The 12,623-nt window shown below is 40.6% G+C and overlaps 1 protein-coding gene across 1 annotated transcript in view; it reads left to right on the top strand.

The window, feature by feature from the left end:
* The window catches only part of CASR (calcium sensing receptor), a 60,730-nt gene that overhangs the window by 1,265 nt on the left and 46,842 nt on the right, over nucleotides 1–12,623 (top strand). The gene's annotated exons all lie outside the window — the stretch shown is intronic.

Genomic DNA, 12,623 nt, shown 5'->3' on the forward strand with positions numbered 1-12,623 from the left:
CAGCACAAGTGACCCTACTTCCGCCGCCATAGCTCAGTCATAGCTGTGCAGGAGGAGGGCTCTGTGTCTGCATCCATCCCTGGTTTCCCCTTTGGGCCTTGGCTCCATCACGGGCAGCACTTTTTTGCCTCCTACTCGAGTTTCACCAGCTGGTGTACACGTACAGAAGATGTGCTGGGAGGGGCGAGGTCAGGGGAATATTAGTGAGGCATTGCTAAGGCCATTTCCCAGGCAGGGTAGTGCCCCTGAGAACATTTATGCTAATAGTGGAAGTCAGAGCCCTCATCTCCTGTTCTTGATGTAGGGTGGGGCTGGGCAGCTGCGGATTCCTTTCCTTTTCTGTCCTACCTTTCTTGCCTCACCACTCTGCAGAACTGAGCTCTCATTTCGACAAGAAATGCAAGTTCCAGCCCTGGAGACAAGATTCAGCTCAGTTCTCAGTGAATTCACTGGGGTTTGGTCACTGACCCCAGTGTTACGATGTCTGGATCCATGCATTTCTTCTGTCTGTGAGAAGTAATGTGATCAGAATGATTGTTAATAGTATTTTTGCCAAGTTTTATTGAGTCATGATGTAGGGACCTGATGGAACATTTGGATTCTCCTACATTTACCAGGCTGATCCTTACCCTGTGCCTGTGTGTGTCTGATCTCATCAGACCAAACTGGCTTAGCCATAATTTCTCAGAGGTCACTGGTGGAATAGGTAGCATCCTGGCAAAAAATGGACGTTGTTCTCAAAGCAGCAGTAGAACAATAATTACAGAGAAGGCTGTACAGTTGGTACCCTTGCCAAACTTCAAGACTGAATGGAAGATCCCAGGTTTATCAGCCCGATGTTCTTTCCACCATTCTCAAAGAGCAGCGCTTCCTTGATACTAGATTACCTTGTCAGAAGCAAAAATGTCAAGTGAGACAATGGGAGCTTGGCAGTAAACTCCCATTGCATCTGCATGGGTTCTGGTGGTTGCAAATAAACTCTTCTGCATAAGTTGATAGGCTTTTTTGGTCACTTATTAACTGCAAGAGTGAGGAATGTGTTACCTGCATTCATTTATGCCAAGGACCATAGGAGCATTACTGACACTCAGGCAGACTGAGGAGGCCACTGGCAGAGTGGTAGCTTTAGTATCGAAACCATCTCTTTTGAGGTATAAGGGCTACTTGCTCTTGACTGCAGGTTTTATTCAGGTGAGAAAGTCAGGGCAGCTGAACTGCTCTGCTTACAGAACATGGGAGATTGTAGTCTCCTCGTGTGTATGCAGAACACAAGTGAGTGCCATACAGTCCAGTGACTTCATTCTAAAGATGATTCCAGAAGATGGGCTGGACTTGGACACTGACCTTGGGCAAACCATTTCCTTTCTGTTTTCCTGTTTTAAAAGTGGGATTAAGGGCAGCATTTCATACAGTTAGAGTTAGGGTACTATGGTTTATGCTGCAGTTGGACTTGATCTTCAAGGTCTTTTCCAACCTGTGTAGTTCTATGATTCTAAGTACAGTTTGGAAATGGAGGGAAAATCTCCTGCTACTTAAGGTGGTACTTTCTAATCACCTGTAGTTAGCCTGGAGTCATTGGCATTGACATATTAGCCTACCCTGCACACAGTGTCTTGCACTACTACTGAACAGTTCAGTGAACAACATCCTGAGCACCTGGGTAAATGTACGATATGGGACAGCATCTAGAAAATGCCTGAGTTCTTATCTTTGCTTTTTGACAAACATGGTTGGGGCAGGGGACAACTGTGAAATGGTGGGTATAGCTCTCTTCTGCAGAGAGTTAGGACTGTTGTGCTGTGTCCTAACTCTGGAGGTGGGTTTGAACTGTTGCTCTCGAAAACTTCTAGAGTGCAGGTATTTGTGTTTATGGTGGCACTTAGCACACTAACAACCATTTCAACACCCAATATTGGACTGGGAACAGGAATTCGTGGTGACAGCTATAAAGAGAAGGAAAAGAAACCAGAATAAAAAAGGAAGAATGGGGAAGGAAAAAGAAATAGGAGCAAGAGTGGCAGCAATTCTAGCAAAAGAAACACTTTCCAGTGACCAGTTCTGAATGTGATGTAAGAAAAAACAACTGAAAGTTTTATTTTACTACACAGAGCCCAGATTCTTCCTTTGATCTCTGTACAAGCTTCCTTTTGGCATCTGTGGGAGATCGGTGGAAGGAGGGGACTGTGTAGTCTTGAATTTATTGTGCAGCCTGTGGACAAGCATGGAACAGAACTCAGTCTTCTTCATAGCTATGAGCCCTCTAGGAGGGTATACTGATAGTCCTGAGATAGATGATGAAAATCAATCTGCTAAGAGGCATCTCACCACCAAAACAGTAGATGAGTTATCTCAATATGCTGCTCATTGCAGTTGAAGTGTTGCCATCTGTTGAAAGTAGTTCAGTATCTCTGCTTCTGTCTGCAGGAATTCCTTTATAGGCATGATTTGTATAATAGTGTACACAAATTGATTACTTCTGAGACTGTTCTGAGTAGCCAGCAGCTGGAAACAGTTATTTCAGCTTAATACAGTAGTAACGTGTTAAATAGCCTGTAGTAAGTAATAATAAATTCTCTACAGTGCTTCCTTAAATTACAGTAAGTGTAAATTTTAGTATATTATTCAGATTATTGATAAACATTTCTGATTATTCTTACTACTTGAAAACAGCAATATATGACAATTAAGAGATGGTTAACAGATGCACCAGCTGCACTATGAGTAATCCAAATATACAACAATTCATAGAACTTTACCATTGATTTCAGTGTTTATCATGAACAACTGAAGAAAAAAAAAAAGTCTATTTCGAACAAAAGAAAAGAAACTATAACAGAATCATAGAATGGCCAGGTTGGAAGGGACCTCAAGGATCATGAATCTCCAACCCCCCTGCCACAGGCAGGGCTGCTGACCTCCACATTTAATACAAGACCAGGCTGCCCAGGGCCCCATCCAACCTGGCCTTGAACACCTCCAGGGACGGGGCATCCACAACCTCTCTGGGCAGCCTGTTCCAGTAGCTCACTATTCTCTTGGTAAAGAACTTACCCCTGACATCGAACCTAAATCTTCCCTCCTTCAACTTAAATCCATTTCCCCTTGTCCCGCTATTATCTACCCTGTCAAAGAGTTGACTCCCCTCCTGGTCTACAGAAGGTTTGCTCTAACTTGAAAGAATCTGATGCCCGACACTTCTATTTCTTCATTATGTCATACGTGGGCACTTGATATTTTGAGTTAAAATCCTGGAAAATAAGGTGCTTTAGGTTCCTTTATATATAACTTACAAGAAATATTCAGGAGCAACCCCAAAGCAAAGTCCAGCATTAAACTGTTAGAGTAAATGACTCCTGCTGCAGGAAAACTCCCTTTGCTTCCAGCCTTCAGTCTGCAAGTCCCTCCAACACCATAAAGATTCTCAGAGCATTGTGCTGGGTTCTGCAAGCAGTGGAGCTGCTGACTTGATGCTGTCATCATTAACTTGTCTTAGGAGAGCATGTCAGAAACCAGAATACTTATCTTGGTATGCTCTGCAAATGGGAAAGAGAGCTGCTCCTTGTCATAAAGTGCTGAAATATTTCCAGGCAGATTAGGAATAGGAGATGGAAGATGTTTTGTCTGTTAATTTCCTGTCATCATTTCCTCAAGGCAGACTAACAGCTGCAGTCATTTTCTCCAAGAAATATCACATAATGTGTGTTTTCTGCTTTCTGTTCTTTGTGCTTTGTTTTCATCTTGGAGCAGTTCTTGTCAAGGAGATGTTCATCCCCCATTTCTGGTTCTCCATCCTTTGACTCACCAGTGACCTGGCACCATTCATTAAGCATTTGTTTGTTCATGAAGTTGATTTGTTTGAGAACTGGCTGTGCTAAAAAGCACACAGAAGACAAGCTGTTGGAGGCATTTCATGTCATGGAGATTTTTCTTCCAGCCCCATTGCTCCTAGCTCCTCTGGTACCCACTGGAAGCATCAGCAGGGGATGAAAACAACAGCATCTGACTCAAGGAACGTGCAACAGATCTGTGCCTCTTATACTGAGTTTTAGTTTAGCAAACTGAGGAGATCTCCAGGAGCATCCACTCATGGCTGCATTCACATGATCCACTGGAGAAAATCTCCACAGAGGTACTGCAGAAAGAGAATTGTGGTGGTGATGGTGTTCACCAGTGAGGTTACAGCTCAAGGTAGCAGATGTGTTGCTCACTCAGCCTTGCCTAAATTCATCTTAGAGATGACCCAGAGCTTGTTGACAGTTTCATCAGCACCCCTCCCTCTTCCCTTGAAGTTTCAGGATCCTTAAAAATACTCAGTGTCATTTCAGGTGCGCAGCAGTCCACTGTCTAGCTCATAGCTGCTGTGCCCCAGAAGGGCGAGGATCTTCTGTAGGTCACATGTGACATCTGCCAGCTTGGTGCATGTCTCTGTGATGCTCTAACAGGGCACTGTGTGGGCAGCTATAAGCATCCGAGTGAGTGAGTCTCTTAGCAGTTGATGCTTGTGACAGGGATTGCCTTCTTATTCACATCTTTTTCAAGGTGACCTATTTAGCTGCATGCATTTTAAAGTATTTTGAACATAATTGGTGTGTCTTAGGAACTTCTGATTTGTTCACATCTTACAACATTTTACACTTAGACTTTGAGGAGGAATTTGACTAATCTATACCTAGTCTGTACCAAGCAGAGGCCTCTACGCCATCATGCACTATGGCAGCTGTTCAGATGCCATTGCTTCTATACAAGGGGTTTGAAAGTATTTTGAATAGTGGAAGAAGATTCTTCTAGGAGACTTTGTATCCAAAAGACAGGAATCTGCTCGAAGGACAACTGATCTGCATTACATTTAGGTCCCACTAATACTGTGTGTGTTTCTGCATAGTCATATTGAATCGTAGAATCATAGAATGGCCTGGGTTGAAAAGGGTCATAATGATAATCTAGTTTCAACCCTCCTGCTGTGTGCAGGATCACCAACCAGGCTGTGCACAGCTGCATACAGCCAGGCCTTGAATACCTCCAAGGATGGGGCATCCACAACCTCTCTGGGCAACCATCCTCGGAGTTAAAAGCTTCCTCCTACTAATATATTTTGCAAACCTGGTATATTCCACAAGTGCTAGAATGTCAAAACCTGTTGATGAGTTTCCTATATTCAGTAGCCTTCAGTCTAGGAAGAAAGTGCAGATTTATAAACCGACCTGTAATCCTAAATCTTCTGCTGCCTGTATTTATGATTTCAGGCAGCCTGCCTACAGTCCTTATCGTATTGCAGGGAGACGTGTATAATTCTTCTGTTTTATGAATCAGAGACTGAAGGGGCCAGATCCAGTTAGAGAATGATAAACAGGGTATAGAATTGGTTTCTAATCAACAGAAATAGTTTCCATCTGTTGCACCTCCATGTCCTTTAAATACATTCTGTATGATACACTCAGGTCTAAAGCATTGTAATAAGGACATAAACATTAATAGCAACAGTAGTGTGTTAATATATAGATAAAGGCACAAATTCTTGATATTATTTGGATTTAAATCTTCAATAAACACACCGTTATCAGATTATGTTTCTTTTACTTCCTAAGATAGTATCAGGTTGAGTGATTGTAAGAACTAGCTAAGGTAAACTGCAGCTTCCATGTTTGCACATGTAATATTTGCACATTTAATGGTCTCTGTTGAGTCATGTCCATTATCACAGACATTTGCATACCTAAGCCCCTGGAAACAGCCATCAAGCAGAAAGCTCTGCTTAATCTTAAGGAGAAGCCTTTGCCCTCCTTCCTCCACAGTTAGATCAGAGATCAAACTTTGATTATATTGCCTGGGAGCTTCCAGGTAAGAGTTCTGAGCAGCCTCTCTGTGAAGTGGAGCAGGAGGCACAGTGGCAGTGTACTAACTTGCAGAGATGCCTTGGCCCCCCATAGCTAGGTAGTACCTGAATGATACTTTGAGGGTGTAAAAATTTCTGTGCCTTAAGTGGGTAACAAACATCTCAAGAAACTCTGAGGCTCTGAGCTTTAATCCCTGACTGTTAATACCCACAGGTCCTTCTTTCTTCTGGACTGTGTCTGCATCCCTCACTGCTGTTTGTTTCACTGTACTTTCACTGTGTTGAAGATTTGGTCCATAACCATGAGATCTAGAAGTGTTCAGTTTTAATTGGAAAATGACTCAAATTAGACTATACAACTCTTGTTCAACAAAGATGAATTATTCTCACTGAGCTTGTGCTCTGATGACTGATGTATGTGTAGCTCTGTGGCAGAACTTCTCATACAGTCAGGATCTATCAGCATTCATTGGAAAGAGCCACAGTGAAGCAGAGTAAGTTCTGGGGATTATTTTGCTGTAGATACTGCTGTTGCTTTCATGTAGTTTAAGTTTTCAGTCAGGACAAATAATAATTTTGTGATGGAAGAGCAAAACAAATTGGGTACAAAATGCTCTGAATCAGAAGGAGTTCAATACAACCAGAATTACTGATGTACACTGTTGAGTGTCATAGGTCAACCAAATGGGGAGATGAGTTACAGTGATTCTCTTTGTTGGATAATTTCCATGCAAAGATAGAGTTAGAAGAACAAAATGAAGCAGTGGGATGGGAGGTAGGCCCGGTGCTGGCACTATATGCTCTCTTACACACCTGCCCACAGGAAATGTGAAAAGAACATTGTCCCTTTTGTGGCTGTGGGAGTGCATGGGGTCACTGAGGTAAAAGTAGGGATGGTGAGGTTGAGTGCTCCTCATCTGCTGTTTGTGTGAGGGTGTCGTTCTTTTCCTATTCCACATGCTGGCTTCTGATAAACTGCTCCTTGTTTTGTGTGTCAGCACCTTATTTGTAGGGATAAATGTATTACTTGTTATCACTGTTAATGACCCTGAGGGATAACACTTACTTGCCATGATTCTAGGGGGGGAACGTGAGATGCTGATGGCCGCATTTGATGATGTCACCCTTATCTTGGTGACAGTGCTTGGCAAATGTCATAAAAGATCCCAAGACAGAATACAAACAACCACAGTTTGAGTACTGACAAACCGTCCTCTGAATGACAACCCATGAAAATAAAACACTAACAAAGATTATTATTGTGGAGAACATTATTCCAATGCCACTACATGAAAGTGATTTAAAGATTTTATTCTGAAATTACTTATTTTTTCCTGAAAGTTTTATGGTTTTACCCCTATAAGCAATGCTATGATACCATTTGTGTTTGCAATTTTTAAGTGAAATTTTATTCTTGGAAATGATTTGTAACAGTCTCATTTTCTTCTTCAGTACATCTGTTGCCTGTATTTATCAAGGTGGTAGCTGCAGTTGCCAAAGGCTAAAACAAATCTTGGGCACCGTGGTTCTATGTTAACATTGCAAAACCGGCAGAGCTGACGCAATGATGTGTATCCTCTCTTTTCATGTGCATTGCCAAGAGAATTACTGACTTTTAAGCAACAGTTGTGCCAACAAATGGAGGACATGCAAGAGCATAGGTGACACAGAGTGTACAATTTGTTCTAATGGCTCTTTGTAGACTGTTAACAGTTTGTAGACTGGAAAGTAAGCTTGGAATGATGACCATTAAAAACAGTAACATCTTGTAAATTACAAAATGAATGCAACGCATGTAGAGTATTAAGATTTTGTTTTTATTGGCACTTTTTAAAACAACTCTACACTATACGGCCTTGCTTGAGAGCTCTGCTTGTAGTAAATCACGGCACATTTAAATGGCTGCCTTAGAAGTAAGGCTTGTCTGGGCTGAGCCAGGATTTGAACGTGCAATTCCAGACAGTACAAATAGCTAACAATGGCTTGGCATCCAGATACTGTGTTTCATCCAAAGATCTAGAAGAGCTTATAAAAATTTCTAATTACAGCATAATAGGTTTCCATTTTGCATCAAGGATTGTCAACATGTGAAAGAACACAACCATCATTTTCAGATCTCTGTTTTGGGGTACTTACAGTCATATTATGCTTCATGTTATTGATCTAAATTTGGTTTTAATTGTAACTTGCATTCAAGTTTTAAAAGCATCTAATTTCCAGGCCCAAAGATGAAAGGGAGAATTTTCCACGAGCATGCAAAACATTTAAAAGCTTAATTTTGGGGGGGTTCTTTCCCATTGGCATTTTTGCGCTTAATTTTCTTTTGTGCTTTGAATAATTTGTCTCTACTTCAGCTTGTTGTTAGCTAACATATCCCCATAGTGCTTCAACCACTAGTGTGCCATATTCTTCAGAAGCAGAGCAACTATTAGAGCTATTCTAGCAACACTACAGAAACAATAACTAGGAAGGAAAAAAAAGTCATAATTCTTGGTAAAGCATGTAGCATAGCAATGCTAGTGTCTAGCTAACAATACGCATTTCCCTCTATATGAATTATTTTAAGTAAGCAAGAGTTCATGTCATGCTGGGGAAAGGGATGATGAATGCATGCCTCTCAATTAAGGGAACACATAATACAGCTGGCGTCAGAGCTAGATAACTCAAGGCTCTAATCTTCCCTTTTGTCGACCAACAGAAATTGAAAATGAGCATAGAGACCTAAGGGACCTCTATGCTTTCCCTATATATTTTTCCCAGTTTAAATTTAAGTGCTGTCATGTTGGCTTCAGGTTGGATATTAGGAGAAATTTCTTGTCAGAAAGAGTGCTAAATGTTTGTTGCAGTGCACGATCACCCCTCTGTTAAATGCTTAACCTATGGCTTGGAACTGGTGTCAAGATTCATTTCCTTCTGGTATTTATATCTTTTATTATTAAAGTAATAAAACAGTTTAACTTATAAATATAATGATTATAAATAAAAATATATGTATTTCCTCAGCCTTAAAAAGAAATGACAACTATACCAAATGACACGTCTAATCCCAACTCCAATTACCTCTGTTTTTCCTGAGTGCCTGAAAAATAGATTTTGGGTTCCTCTACAGACCATTAAATGAACCATCCTGCGATCTCTTTGTCCCCCAAAATTTGCATGCTTCAAGATGCTTATGTACATATAAAATTATAACAACGGCTGCCCAGTATTATGTTACACTAGGAATACTGTGTTAATGAGCATCACATGATAATGCAGATCCCAACCAATTTTAAAATCCAAAGGTCATTTTCACACACAAGATGGAACTCTTGTTTCGAAAGTGGCTCCAGGTCAGGCTTTGCAAGTTCTAGGCAAATTGATGCTCTTTGGAGAGCAAAGCAACACTTAATTTTGTCTGGTTAACTGATTGTCAAATATATGACCCTGAATTATATATTTCCTACAGAGCGTTTTAACCACCTGATAAAGCATTCACAGAAAACAGGTAAATTGGAAGCTACTGAGATTACCATGGAAGTAGATGGGAAGTAAAGTGATTGTGACTCCCTCCTAAAATTCAAGCCCTGTGTGCTTTTTGGATCAACCTCCTGGCTTCTGGCCCTGAGTATTTTTCTCACTCAACCCCTGAATTTCCTGCTGCCGCACCTTCTTTGTACTGGTAAATCGGTTCAGTCCTCTTGCTGTGTAACCTGACCCATGGCACAGGATGTTTGAAGGTTCACACTTTGCAGGTATAGATTGTGTTTTCAGCCTGCGTTTAAATGCCTGGCTTCTGGGACTTTAGCTGGGAGCAGAGCAGTGTGACAGTCTTGGAGTGGTCGTGAACAAACCAATGGATTCTTACAGTCCTGTTTGAACAGGGAAAAGGGAGTCTGGAGTTTTCAATGATACCAATCTGAAGAAGAAATAAGGCTTATGGAAATATATAAAATTTGTATTGAGAAAGGGTTTGAGATTTTTTTTGCAAATACGTGGTACAGTTTAAGGTCAAAAAGGAAGATCCACTTCATGATGAAGTAATGGTTGTCTAAAGTTTGAGTGGCTTAGCTTGTATACAGGATGGCCCAGTTCAGGCCTTTCAGCCAAGTCAGGGCCAAGCAGAAACCGTGTGTTGCAGACAAGTGCCACCTCTCCAATAGCCATGATTGTCTGCAATGATTGGCTTGTTTAAATCTATGTCTGATGTGTTAATAGTAGAAAGTGTTTAAACATAAACCTCTCTCAAGACCTGAACTTCTATAGATGATGGACCTATGTAACTGTACAGGCTTGGCACCTGTGTTCTCGCAAATGAGGCTTGGAATTTACCCTGATGTTTGCAAATGTGTTGTTTTAAAACTGCATGTAAAGTATAATTTGCATGTTTTTGCAGGGCTTGCATCATGCAAACATTATCCAGCATGGCTCCCTCCCAGAACACTCAGCACAGCTGATAGTCTTAGTAACAAAGACAAATTCAGAAACAGCAGATGGACAGGCAGGCAAAGTCTCTGTGCTTCCCTGCAGGCTTTATGTGATTCTAAATACACGAATATATTAAACATTTGAATATAAATTATAGAATCAGAATCACAGAATGGCTTGGGTTGAAAGGCAAGTCAAAGGCCACCCAGTTCCAACCCCACTGCCATGGGCAGGGTTGCCACCCTTTAGATCAGGATGCCCAGGGTCCCATCAAGCCAGGCCTTAAACACCTCCAGGGATGAGGTATCCACAACCTCCCTGGGCAGCCTGTTCCAGGACCTCACCACTCTCCTAGTAAAGAACTTCCCCCTAACATCCAACCTAAATACTTAAATAAGAACCATGTGGTGTCTAGCTGGTAGTTTTTGATAGAAGATACAGTGACAAATGTGGTAAGAACAACTGGGTTAAACATGGCTTACCTCTGAAATAGGAAAAAGAACAGTTGAACTTCTGTTTTGGATTTCAGCAGATCATTCCTAATGTTTTGGCTCCAGTTGCCTCATCTGGATGGTCTTGACATGTGCACAACTGTATGTTTGGGAACACTTGCCCATCTCCATCCTTAAGCCTGATCAAACAGATGAAACAGTGCACAGTGCATTAATGATGAAACTTACTGTTAAATATGTGAAGTCTTTTTGCATTAGTACTTAAACAACTTAAAATAGTTGGAGATGAGACTTGAGGTGGGAGATTAGTTATCCCGGCTCAGTGTATCTTGTTCTGAAATAACTGGCAATGATTTCTGCTGCAGAAAGTATCCAGGCAAGTTATGTGGAGGTGTGGATCTGTTTTTTTCTGTGTCTCTATGTAAATCTTGGTGGTCTTACTGGGGCTCTGATAATCTAAAATACATTATTTTATAATACTCCTCTCTAATTAATCTCTCTCTGAGACTATGGGAATCTTTTATATCTCTTCAGAAATCCCTTTGTGACACTTACTGTCCCTTGATACTGATGTTCCAGACAGAGCTATTAGCACCAAACCTCCAGACACAGAAATTGGATTTACAGGCTATTATTTAAAGTCTTCAGAGAGTTGAAGGGGTGGAGAGAATCAGGAATGGAATAGTATACTTCCCCCAATTTCACTTTTCAGAAATTAAATAAACATTTACAAAGAAAAACATGAAAGCTTTATTTTTAATTAGAGGCATAAGCATTAGCTGTTCATTATATCCTCCCACTTGTACATTGTGGGAAAGAACCATTTGTCATCCAAGAGTGCAGAGGCTTAATGATTAGGTAGTTTTGGATCCTTAGAGAGAAGCTATGAGAGGAGTATACAGTATCATTATGATAATATTATCTATATAATAATAACATTTTGTTTATTTTACGGAGAAGCAATGATTCAGTCTCAGCATACACCAACCAGCTGAGGTCAAAGCTAATTGTTATCTATTTACTGGCTTGGAAGCAGAGGTTTCTTTGTCTGCATCTACCATTACACAAGAAGAAAAGAGTGAGCAAGAAATAAAGCTGGCTAGAAATAGGACATACACCGTGAACACTGGAAGTCTTACTGATGCAGAATACATCTGTTTTCTGCTGTTTTCTTGGCCGTATTTTTGTTGCTAATGGGTTGAGCTCAGAAAGAAATAATAAGCGTTCATGTTAGTTTTATATTCTCCTTGATTCTTTTCAGAAGGATCAGTGGGGTGGGTGTACTGTTTTGTCTGAGATCGTTTCCTTCAGTGTTGCAAATATCAAGAGGGACAAGTATGTTGTTGTCTTCTGAAGAGTTAGGAGCCATCTGCCTTGACACTTTATAATTAAAAGGTGATTGTGCTGGGCTTTTAGCAGAGTTCTTTAACAGTGTTTTCAGAAGTTATCAATTAAAAACAAAAACTAAATTTGATTAAAATTTGCTGCTCCCAGTCACTTTCTAAATGTTGTTTCCTCGACAGTTGTGGTGCTACTTTTTCACTATTTTCAAATAGCTTTCTAGTTATGGAAATACAGATTTGCTCAGGTTCATTTCTGTGCTATGTCTTGGGTCTCCCTTTTCAGTAGTGATCTTATGACCATTTATTTTTTTCCATTGGTAGATTAATTCTAAGAGTATTTCCATTCACTTTGTGTCACGTTAGCTCTCTTAGGTGACTACAGATCTGGTAGACTTGGGCTTCGCTAAGGCATGTTTTGAATATTGAGTCTGTCCTGTTAAAAATAGAATAAAATACTACGTCACTTTATTGAGAAGCCTCAGGAGGATTAGCGAATGAATTTTCAGGTGCAGCATTTGAAGCAGGGGTACTTCTTTTAAAAGTAAATTATCAATGAAATGACCTCTCGCTAGTCTATATTTACTCTTT

Source organism: Coturnix japonica, chromosome 1 (assembly GCF_001577835.2).
Source record: "Coturnix japonica isolate 7356 chromosome 1, Coturnix japonica 2.1, whole genome shotgun sequence".
Lineage (NCBI taxonomy): Eukaryota > Metazoa > Chordata > Aves > Galliformes > Phasianidae > Coturnix > Coturnix japonica.